This window comes from Bison bison, unplaced genomic scaffold (assembly GCF_000754665.1).
Source record: "Bison bison bison isolate TAMUID 2011002044 unplaced genomic scaffold, Bison_UMD1.0 scf7180017864345, whole genome shotgun sequence".
NCBI classification, from domain to species: domain Eukaryota; kingdom Metazoa; phylum Chordata; class Mammalia; order Artiodactyla; family Bovidae; genus Bison; species Bison bison.
In genome coordinates this window covers 3,156,764-3,169,505 of record NW_011494917.1, presented here as the reverse complement: position 1 = coordinate 3,169,505, position 12,742 = coordinate 3,156,764, and positions in this window count along the sequence as shown.

The following is a 12,742-nucleotide window of genomic DNA, read 5'->3' as shown; positions in this document are numbered from 1 at the left end:
TTCCTTTCCATCAACCTTGCCTTTGTATTGGTCTTTGAGTGGTGAGCAGAAGGACCCCAGTTTACAAGTGGACATGCAGGGAGGCTGCATTTGAAAAGGTGGGAACTCTAAACTCTGCAAGACAGTTTTACATCCCAGCTTTAGTATTTACTAAGTGTGATTTGAACCAGTGAACCAGTGAAGTTGCTTCGTCATGTCCGACTCTTTGCGACCCCATGGACTGTAGCCTACCAGGCTCCTCCATCTGTAGAATCTTCCAGGCAAGAGTACTGGAGTGAGTTGCCATTTCCTTCTCCAAGGGCTCTTCCCGACCCAAGGATTGAACCCAGGTCTCCCACATTACAGGCAGACGCTTTACCATTTGAGCCACCAGGGAAGCCCAAGTGTGATTTGGGGGTAGCTAACCTCTCAGAGCTTCAGTTTCGCCCTCTGTGAAATGAAGCTAACATCTGTACTGGAATGCTGATGTAGTGATACAGTAAGAAAATACATATAAGCGCACCCAGTGGTGACTTGCATGCAGTAAGCACTCACTAAGGGGTGAGATTTGTGACCATAACACTTAAATTAGAGGGGAGACCCTGGTGCCTCTGAGACAAGCCCTGAGCAGTTTTAAAAGAGGACTGGAAGATATCTGTCTCTGGCAACTAGTGTCCAGTAACCCAATTTTCCCACCCAGGATTCCAAGGGGCAGGCCTCAAGGCTGCAGGGGGACCCAGATGGACCAGGTGACTTGGGTTTGTCCTTCCTGGTGTGTGTTGAAAACTCTTCTTTTCTGTTCTCCTGCCTTCTAACATGGAGGTTCATAACTGGGAGGTTGATTTTGCCCCCCTGGAAACTGTTAGCAACGTCTGAAGACATTTTTAGTTTCACCACTGGGGTTAGGGTGAGGACAGGATCTAGTGGGTAGAGACTAGGATGGAGGAGGCTGCTCAACATCCTACAATGCCCCGAACAGACCTCTCACAACGAAGAAGCATCCAGCCCCAAAAGTCAATAACGCAGAAGTTGAGAAACCCTGTTCTGCTACATCAAACTGTATTTATTTAAGATGAATGTTCAGGTCTGTTCAAGTTTGTATCGGGTGCAAAGCCAAACTTCACAAAGGATGGGAGACAGGGCTCTGAGTCTGGGGGCTTCTTAGTTTGTATCATATGATGACTTTGTTTTAACCTCTGTTGTAACTGGTGGGGTGGAGAAGGAACTGGTAACCCACTCCAGTATTCTTGCCTGGAAAATCCCATGGACGGAGGAGACTGGTGGGCTACAGTCCATGGAGTCGCAAAGAGTCAGACACGACTGAGTGACTTCACTTCACTCACTTCATACTTTATCACTGGAGAAGGAACTGGCAACCCACTGCAGTATTCTTGCCTGGAGAATCCCATGGACAGAGGAGCCTGGCAGGCCATGGTCCACGGGGTCGCAGAGAGTCGGACAGGACTGAAGTGACTGAGCATATAACTGGTGGGGAACCGGGCTAGGCTGTGGATTTCACTCTTTGGTAGACATCTCTCGTTTCCTCTCCACCTCCCTCTGCTAGTAGCAATCTCATTGTCTGTGAGACACTCCCCTTCCCGCACTTACTGTCCCTGTGGTTTGGGTGGAGCTGACTTCAGGTGTGGGAATGTCTCCCTATACATGGTTGGTTCAGCAATGGACACTGGCCAGTTAGAAGCAGGGGAGATGAAATTCCAGAATGTCTGTGAATTGACGGGAGAGGGACTATCTTTTTTTGGATGCACTGAGAGCAGAGGATATAGGCTTTAAGATGCAGAAAGGCGTCTTGCTATCAGGATCATGTATGTGAAGATGTACTCAGCAGAGTACTCACCAAGAGACTCAAGAGATGTTAGGCATTCTTGTTATTATCAAAAGTGAGGATAAAGTGAATGGTCTATTTTGTGCCTTTGAAAATGAATTTTCCAGAAACACTGACAGGGAATCAGGGTCTTTCCTTCTATTGCTTATTCCTCAACTAGAGTTATCATCCTTTGTTCATGACGCCGCAATTAGTCACCACTGGAGAGAATTATAAAGTTGCAAATTGAAGATTAGAATTTCAGGTGAGATGTAAATGGGAGAGAGTGACCATTTTAAAGGTTTTTTGTTTGTTTGTTGTGCGTTTGTTAATGATACTTTCCCTTGATTTGGTCAGTTAGCTGTTCCAGGCATATTTTCTTTTGCATTCTTAGCTCCTAACCCAACGTCTGACACCAAGTTGATGTTTAGCGTGTCTTTGGTGTGAATTATTTTGTCTGAGCCCTACATGTCCATCAGGTACCAGGGCAAGTGTGATGGTTTGGCATATGAGAAAGTAGATGACAAATACCAGATGTGGCCCCTGGAGTGGGCACAAAAGGCTGAGCAGAGACGGAGTTTGATCTGATCTATTTGTCTCTCTCTCTATATATATATAATATATAGATTTATTCATTTGGCAGCGCTGGGTCTTAGCTGCAGCATGCAGGATCTTTGATCTTTGCTGTGGCACGTAGGATGTTTAGTTGTGTCCTGAGAACTCTTAGTTGTGGCATGTGGGATCTTGTTCCCCGACTAGGGGTGGAACCTGCGCCCCCTGCATTCGGAGCGTGGAGTCTTAGCCAGTGGACCACCAGGAAGTCCCGGAGCTGATCTTGAAGGGGACAATGTGTGTGTGGATACGGCAGCTTATCCCACCGTCCAGTGAAATGGATCTCCTAGTGAAGATCCCTGTCCTTGGCTACATGCTGGAGAGAAGTTTCCTTCCTTCAGAGCCCTCTGGGGGAAAGTGGGATTTAATGGTAGGTCTTTGAAACCTTTTTGAGATGGGAGGAAAGAGCATTTCAGCGCTCTCAGCCGTTTTCAATCATGCATGAGGTAAGATCTTGAATATACCTTTGATGGAAACCATTCCTTTTTTCGGCTTCCCAGGTGGTAAAGAATCTGCCTACCAATGCAGGAGACACAGGAGATGTGAGTTTGATCCCTGGTTGGGAAGATCCCCTGGAGAAGGAAATGGCAACCCACCGCAGTATTCTTGTCTGGAGAATCCCAGGGGCAGAGGAGCCTGGTGGGCTACAGTCCACGGGGTCACAAAGAGTCGGACACGACTGAGCAGGCACAGATTCCTTTTTTAGGGAGATCCACCTGAATGGGCCATTTAATTGAGAAGTCAGAGATGCCAGCAGTTAGTTGTTGCTCTTTGTAACAATACAAAGGCTGTGGGAATTCCCTAGTGGTCCAGTGGTTAGGACTTAGTGCTTTCACTGTCGGGGCCGGGTTCAATCCCTGGTCAGGGAACTAGGATCCCATAAGCTGCTCGGTGAGGCCAACACACACACACGCACACACAACAACAACAACAACAGATACAAAGGCTATCTTCGTATAGGTGGGGAGAGGTGTATCTCTGCAACTCATATTTCCTTTGGGACAGACCTACCCGGTGCAGAGCCTGCAGACCCTGGTGCTGTGGAGTTGAGTGTGTTAGGTCTGGCTCAGCTGCTTGGAGACCATGAAGAGCTGAGAGCCCAAGCCCACAGGCAGAGGACGCTGGCGTCACCTTGGCCCCACGCTGGAGAGGGGGCAATGCAAACATGGACTGCGCTTGGCCAGTGTGCACTGGTCCTCCTCTAGGTCTCAGAATAATCCAGACTTTAAAACATAATAGGATGGAAGCCATTACACTCCAAAATAAGTGAATAAATAAGACATGGAGGGAATTTCCTGTAGTCCAGTGACTAAGATTCCAAGCTTCCCATGCAGGGGGCCTGGATTCGATCCCTGGTCAGGGGACTAGATCCAACGTGCTGCAGACTAAAACCTGGCACAGCCAAGTAAATAAATACATAAAAATAAACATAAATAAATAAAACACAATAATACAGTGGAAAATAGAGCTGTTGACCACTATAGTTGCCTTGGGAGGGAGGTGTTCCTTGGAGATAATTCATCCAGATATGCCTTAGAATTTGTGCAATTTTCTCGAGGTATATTGTATAGCAACAAACATTTATAGAATTAAGAAAAGAGCCGTCCATTCTTTTGGTAATTTTTGCTAATTTAGGGAGCAGAGACACACTTCAAACACTCCATGAATATTAGACGGATATAGCCTTGGCGTGGAGAGGGGGATTTTCCCTGAACCGAGTGGACTTTGCCACTGTCATCACCTGGAAAGAGGCAGTGTGGAAACCAGAAATAGGAAATTCTCTAGGCAGGCCTTCTGTGGGGTGGGAGAAACTCACCCCTTTCTCCAGACCTTATGATCCGGGGGACTGAGATATTTTGGTAATTCAATAATGGCTTTTAGCTAGATAGGAAAGAATCTTGTAGGGGAACGCTTATCAACCCTTAAAAAAATCTGTGCCCTATTTGATAAAACATAAAAGTGTCATTGATGAGAAAGGAGAGTTTTGAAGGATACCCAGAGACAGGAAGACTGAGGTGTGTCTGGGAATTCAGTATAGAGTGGCTTCAATTGCATGGCAACTTGGTTCTGCTGCTGCTGCTAAGTCGCTTCAGTCGTGTCCGTCTCAGTGCGACCCCACAGACAGCAGCCCACCAGGCTCCCCCGTCCCTGGGATTCTCCAGGCAAGAACACTGGAGTGGGTTGCCATTTCCTTCTCCAATGCATGAAAGTGAAAAGTGAAAGTGAAGTCGCTCAGTCGTGTCTGACTCTTAGCGACCCAATGAACTGTAGCCTACCAGGCTCCTCCATCCATGGGATTTTCCAGGCAAGAGTACTGGAGTGGGGTGCCATTGCCTTCTCCGTGGTACAGACTCCTGGAATTACCTATAAAGGGCACTGGAGTATTCTACCATTCACACTGTCAGTCTCCTTGTGTTGTGGGCCTCTTCCCCTAAACCGCATGTTCTCTGAAGGGCAGGCATCAAGTCTATAGCTTTTAGCACATCACTTGGGCTCAGCAGTATCTGTTGAACAAATGCTTGAACCTCTGTGCTCACCTGTTTTGTGATGTGTTTCCCCGTCTAAGCAGTCTTTTCCTAGAGATTCACCTTTTTATCCCCAAGGCCTGGCACAAATCTGGGGCTCTATAGACATTTGGGGGCCTAATGAAGTGTTGAAGTTTGATCAGTGATAGACAGATCCATCGCTGGTGCTAGAAAACAGGCGGTAAGAAGAACCTCAAGCCCTCAGAAAGCAGAGTGAAGAGGGAGCATTTAGAGCAGAGTGCATCTGCGTATGGAAACGGAAGCACGCAGGACCATTTTCCTAAGCCTAGTCATTCACAAGCATCCTCCTTGAGACCAAAACACTGAGTCTGAAAGAGAAAGGTTAGCAGGGCAAGAATAACAGATTCTTTCAGGATGGATTCATTTCTCTTCTGCCTGAACTGACTCACTCTTGAGGGGGCTGCGGAGCACTTGTGCCCTGGAGTGAAGACGGGAAAATGAGATGCTAATTTTACTACTTGATTTTATTTCTCTTTTAGGCCATTTGGCTGCTGCCAAGATTTCTCTTTGCTCCCAGGGATGTTAAAATAGCAGCAGTTGTTGATATATTTAAGGCTTTAGAGCCCTTTCAGAGTGTCATACTACCCTAGTTTCCCCCAGAGAAACATAATATTCCTGGGGGCACACAGAGTTTGGTGGCCTTATAACCACAGTAGCTTCTATTTAGGGGGAATTTATTATATACTGGTGGCTGAGACAGTAAAGAATCTGCCTGCAATGCAGGAGTCCCTGGTAGGTCCCCTAGCGAAGGGACTGGATATCCACTCCAGTATTTTTGCCTGGAGAATTCCATGGACAGAAGAGCCTGGTGGGTTACAGTCCATGGGGTTGGAAAGAGTTGGACACGACTGAGCGACTAATACTTTCTTTCTTTTTTTTTTTTTTATCACGTGCCAGGCAACAGGCTAAACATGACATTGAATAATCTCACTGGCTATCACAATTTCCCCTTAGACAGATGAAGAAACTGAGGCTGGAGAGTTTAGGAATCTTATAGGTCACAAAGCCAGTAGGTGGCAGACCTGGGACTTGAACTGGGCTGCAAACTTGTGAGGCTTCCTTGGAGGCTTCCTCGTTGACTGGCTTCAGGGGAGGAGAGGGGTTGTCATTTTGCTGGATTCCAAAATGGTGAAGGATGAATCAGAGCATAGGAAGTTTCCGGGGGACCCTGGAGCCCTGTGAAGTCCCGATCACTTCGCAGGGGTGCTATGTGCTTGCCGTCCCTTGCATCTCTTTAGGACCGTCTGGGTTCTTTGGCATGGCACCGGCTGCTACTGAGACACAGCGCTCTAGAGGTCCCAATGTGGAGTTGCAGCAACTGCTACAACCGCATCCTTCTAACTCTTCCTGTGGCTGGAGTTTCAGGTTTTCTTGGCTTTACCTGTCTCTTGTCCCAGTGCCATGGCATACGGGCTCCCGTTGACGTCAGACAGGTCCAGCAGTGCGTGCCTATGCACACACTGGCCACCTCTCACCTCTCCCCACTCTCCCCGACAGGACACCTAGGTTGATGTCTCCATGAGACCTGCCTGGTGCCCACACACGTACGAGCTGAAAGTGCGGGGGAGTCCCTGTCCTGCGGGACGACCTTCAACCAGCAGGACGCGAGAACCGATGAATAAACTCTCCCTCTCCCCACACTAACATGGGCAGACTTTAGATGCTATTGCGATGATTTCTCTGTGAGGACAAGGACCAATTCTATAGCTTGTTGGATAATACTGATGGCTTAATGAGTATTAAAGAAATGTATTGATACTTGATGAATGTCAGCATTTGTACTGAGTGGAGGGAGGCAGTTCCGTGACTGGTATCCTTGAATTGATCCTCCCCCTGTCTCCCTTGATCCCGCTTCCTGTAATCCTTAGGGGATTATATTCCCTAACAAAGTTTTTTATTTTTAGAAATTTTTATTTACTTTTAATTAATTGATCTTTAATTTGAGTATAATTGCTTTCAACATTGTGTTGGCTTATGCTGTACAACAAAGTAAATTATCTAGCTATATGTCTTTGGCCTCTCTCTCATCTCACCCCTCTAGGCCATTGCAGAGCCCTGAGCTGAACTCTCAGCAGCTTCCCACTAGCTATCCATTTTACACATGATCTTGAATATATATCAGTGCTACTCTTTGTCCCACTCGCCTACATCCACAGGTCCGTGAACCAAAGTTTTGAAGCATCTGAGCCCTCTGCCACGGACTCTTGCTTTCTGGGGAATCCTGGCTAAGACAGGTGGTGAGGTCAGAATATTTTCATATTTATTCATGGTCTCTTGGGGACAGCCAGCATACCTGGTATGCACACAGGTTTGTGGTTTTGAGTTAAGGACCAGACTCACTGAGATGGAGTGGAAAGCTATGGGTCTATGGCCTGAGGCTGGGAGGTAAGCCATAGAGCCTGACCTATATCTTCCTTCAAACAGCTTTCCATTTCCTTCTCCCCACATCAGACTCACCTGCAAGTGGCCTCCCTGCATGACTAAGAAGTTTCACCAAAGGTCAGGTGCCACCCACTCTTCTTAGGCTGCTTTGTGCCGCTTTAGGGAGAAAGGTATGTGACATTTGTCTTCATGCTTATCTGATTGAAACCTGACTCCCGCCCCGCCACCCTCACCCCGAGCGAACCAGGAGCAGCTTTCATTGCATTGGGAGCATAGACACACAGCATACGAGGAAGACGCGAGAGAGCTGCAGCGGCGTCTGAGACCCTGTGGACAGACAGATGAGAACTCCCAGCCAAAGGGCAGGTGTAGGGCCAAAGTTTCTCACCACGTAAGGCCGTATTAGGTGGTCATCAGGCTGAAGAGAGGGGGTCTGATATGCTAGCAGCCAGTGGGTTCTGGGGACTCTGGGTTCTTGGCCATCTAGCCGGGGAGGAACTGTATTTATCCAGCAGTACGTGTCCTGTTGCTGCTGGCTGCCCCAGAGAAACTACTGGAAGACCCTCTCTAAAAATGGGGCCTATGGACTTCCCTGGTAGTCCCATGGCTAAGACTCTGAGCACCCAATGCAGGGGACCCGTGTTCGATCCCTGGTCAGGGAGCTAGATGCCACATGCGGCGATTAAGAGTTCACATGCCATAAGTCAAGATCCCACACGCTGCAATGAATATCAAAGATCTTGAGTGCCACGACTAAGGCCTGGCGAAGCCAAATAAATAAGTAAAATAAATATTAAGAAAAAAATTAAAAATGGGGCCGTTTGATGGCAGTCCTGAGTCTTACGGAGACGTGAGAAATTCAGTATCAACAACCCCTAAAATCAGTACAGCTAAAAACCATTCACATGCTTATCACGTGGCAACTGTGAAAGAGATGGAAGTGCATGTAACCGATATGCGTTGCTGCACAAGCCTGGAGCCAGGGTCAACGACCCCAGCGTCTTATTCATTTGTGTATAATGGTTCATAGCATAAGTTATATGTGTACAATGTTGTATTTCCGCTTCTGCATACACCACAGCACGCTCACCATCAAAGCTTCAGTTCCCATCTGTCGTCATACAGCCGACTCCTTTACCCATTGTCCCCAGTCTCCCTTTCTCTGTGTGTTTGTTTTTGGTTGGTGTGACTTGTTCATTTATTTTGTTTTTGCTTGTTTTTTTTAGATTCTACATATGAGTGAAATCATAAAGTATCTGCCTTTCTCTGCCTGACTTATTTCACTTGGCATAATAATCCTCCAGGTCCATCTACATGTTGCAAGTGGCAAGAATTAATTTTTTTAGGGCTGAGTAATTTTCCAGTTTGAGGTAGTTTATTTTCGTGGCTGATGTGAGATAGTGATCTAGTTTAATTTTTTTTTTTTTGCATGTGTCTGTACACTTTTTTCAACACCATGTATTGAGGAGACTATTCTTTTTCCATTGTCTTTTCTTTGTTCCTTTGTTTGTATATGAGTGGGTTTATTTCTGGGCTTTCAATTCTGTTACATTGATAATATGCCTGTTTTTCTTTTCTTTTCCTGCCAATGCCATGTTATTTTGATTACTATAGATTTGTAATGTAATTCAAATCAGGGAATATGACACCACCAGCTTTGTTCTTTTTCTCAAGGTTGTTTGGTTATCTGGAGTCTTTCGTGGTTCCATATTTATTTTAGGATTTTTTTTTTTTTTGTCCTATTTCTGTGAAAAATGTCATTGGTATTCTGATAGGAATTGTATTAAATCTGTAGATTGCTTTAGGTAATATGAACATTTTAACAGTATTAATTCTTCCAATCCATGAGCAGAGAATATCTTTCCATTTCTTTATATCTTCAGTTTATTTCAACAATGTTTTACAGTTTTCAGTGTACAGATCTTTCACCTCCTTGGTTAAATTTATTCCTAGGTACTTTATTCTTTTTATTGCATTTGTAAATTGTATTATTTTCTTAATTTCGCTCTCTGCTAGTTCATTATTAGAAATGCAACAGATTTTTGTATATTGATTTTGTACCCTGAAACTTTACTGTATTTGTTTACTATTCCTAATAGTTTTTTTTTGGTGGTGTCTTTAAGATTTTCTACATATAAAATCATGTCATCAGCAAATAGCAACAGTTTTCATGTCATCAGAATAGTAACAGTTTTACTTCTTCCTTTTCCAATTTGGTGCCTTATTTATATTTCTTGCTTAATGGCTCTGGCCAGGCCTTTATTTAAAAAGGCTGAAAGGATCCAGACCTGCTTCTGCAGGCTGAGCAGGCAGAAAGTGAGCCTGATCAGACCATGCCCACAGTTGGTCACTGCAGGCTGAGCAGGCAGAAAGTGAGCCTGATCAGACCATGCCCGCAGTTGGTCACTGCTGCCACACCAGCGCCACTGTCGGAGACAATTCTTGCATAGCTCCACCCTCTGCTCAGATGGTTCCCCAGCTGGTCCTTACCCCGTCCTCAATGGTTATTTGGAAGACGACAGCCCCGCTGAGCTGCAGGGGCTGCTCACCTTCTTCGGTGTATTCACCTGTGGTCCCCAAGCAAGGCAGCTGTGCAGAGTGGCTGGGTCTTGGGGGGATTAGCATGCCAACACCAGCCTGGCTGCTGCCTTTCTTTGTGCTGAGGGGGCCTACGTCCTTCCCCAGCCTTCCTTGGCTTTCCTGCTGAGCACCATCTTGAAGCATGCTACCATACTCGCCATTCTGCTTGCTGTTTTGAAACTTGAATTTTGGCCTGGCGTGTCCCTAGAGAACTGCTGGCTATATCCTCTGGTATGTGTTGTTCAGATCCCTGTGTCTGACCACAGATGGTCCCACTGTCCCCTTCCTTCTGGGCTGCAGATGATTTCTGCCTCTATATACGTTATGGTAACTTCTATAACTAAGAAGACCCCAGATATGAGTCTCAGAGGGGATGATGATTCCCCTTAAGGGGACCTGAAGCTCTTCGCAGGCATGGGATGGATGCCATAATGTGTAAATATCCCTCTCAGCAGGTAGCTATGTAATCTCTGCCTCAAAATGTAGCATTTTACATCAGAAAGAAGCATATTGGGACTTCCTCGGTGGTCCAGTGGCTAGGGGCCTGGGTTCCATCTTGGTAGGGAAGTAGGTACCGCAGGCTGCAGCTAAGTGTTCACATGCCACAACTGAAGATCCTTGCATGCCGCAGCCAAAAAATGAAAACGAGAGAGATCCTGTGCGCCAAAACTAAGACCCGGTGCAGCCAAATAGATAAATAAGTATTTTTTAAAAAGAACCATATTCAGCAGAAGTGTAGACAGAAAACATCTACTGAAATGACATCAAGCTGGAAAACAAAGTCCCTGTTTCTTATTATCTGTGTTGAACATTTAAAACTGTTGTGATGAAAGGCAGTGAAGTGTCTGTTCATCTGTTCACAATATTTCTCTGGTGTTTGAGTTTGCAAAGAGCCCTTTGCTAGCTTAGTTATAAGAAGTAGGGTCGCTTGCTGTCCTGGGATTCCTGAAAACGTGCAGAGAAAAACCATTCTTATCAAGCGGCTGGGGAAGTCTCAGGTCTCATTTCTTCTCTGTGTATGCACAAGCGCCTTCTGACCCCACGGACTGTAGCCTGCCACACTCCACTGTCCCTGGGCATTATCCCCAGCAAGAATAATGGGGTAGGTTGCCACTTCCTCCTCCAGGGGATCTTCCTGACCCAGGGATCAAACCCTCATCTCCTGCAGTGTCTGCATCAGCAGGCGGATTCTTTACACTGAGCCACCAGAGAAGCCGTCTTCTTATCTAGTTCATCTTTTTTTTTTTTTTTTTTAATCTTTAATCTTTAATCTGGCTGTGTCAGATGTTAGTTACAGTATGGGAACACTTAGCTGTGGCATGTGGGATCTAATTCCCTGACCAGGGATTGAACCTGGGCTCCCTGCATTGGGAGCATGAAGTCTCAGCCACTGGATTATCAGGGAAGTCTAATGTGGTGGTGGTGCTCAGTCGTGTCTGACTCTTTGCAATCCCTGGATAATAGCCCACCAGGCTCCTCTGCCCATGGGATTCTCCAGGCAAGAAAACTGGAGTGGGTTTCCATTTCCTCCTCCAGGAGATCTTCCCCACCCAGGGATCAAACCCACATCTCTTGAGTCTCCTGCATTGGCAGATGGATTCTTTACCATTGCATCTCCTGGGAAGCTCTGGTAATGTGACGGGGTGAATTTAAAGTTGATAACATTCTTGTGGACTGAAACTTTTTAGGAGTTATTTTCAAAGCTTCACTGAACATCCACAAAGCTGAAGATATCTGAGGATGCCAGTTTTGGTCTTCATCAGAGATTTTAGAGATTCCTGGCTAGTACCTATTTCTTCTTAAGACCACAATGAGCCAACTAGGGAGAAATTCTCTTGTTTTACGTTCAAGACTATGTGCTGAGTTCCCAGTAGAAAAGGCGTTGACCCTTCTGGAAGCCTCCTCTGCTCCTCCGTGTCCAAGAAATCCCCCTACGGAAGTGTGAGAAAGGCGAGGACCAGCCTTGAATTGATTATGTGTTATATGGATATTTCAGGGCTGGCTTCTCTAGCAAAATACCTCCACCCAGCTGGGCTCCACATGTGGAAAAGAAGGGCCCTTTTATAAAATACCCAACGCAAGATGTTGACCTCTTGAAATCCTTCGGCCAGACTATTTCAAAGAGTGGGTCTTGTCAAAGGTCACTTAAAAATAGAAAATGGTAAATAAAAGTTAATCAAAAAGGGCTAAAAGGACATCCTCTGGCCAACTCTGGGTGACAGATCACCCAGGATCGTGCGAGGCGAAATGTCCTGCCTGTACCTCTGACTCATCGCCCCAGAGGGATGACTGCTCATCTGAATCCTGGGTCTGGGGGTTGGGGGTACCTTGCATTCAGCCACTTTGCTCAAGCTCTGATATTCTGAGCACTAGCCCAGCCAGGCTCTTGTCAGCTGCTCCCCCACAACCATGAACCAGATGCCATTTGGTTTTGGGGATTTTTGCTGAAGTGAGGTTGCCCATAGTCTGCCCCTCAATGCTTTCTGTGGCTGTTTTGCCAGCTCAACCTCAAATGCAGGCATCCGGGTATGAGTAACAGGGTGCTTGGCAAATTAATTTAAATTCAGTGTGGCCATCATTTGTCAAACATCTATTTGTGTCAGAGACTCTTCCCCCACCCCTCGCGCATGCTCAGTCGTGTCTGACTCTGTGACCCCATGGACTGTGGCCCGCCAGGCTCCTCTGTCCATAGAATTTTCCAGCCAAGAATACTGGAGTGGGAAGCTATTTCCTTCTCCAGAGGACCTTCCCAACCCAGGGGTCAAACCTGTATTTTCTACGTCTCCTGCATTTGCAGGTGGATTCTTGACCACTGAGCCAC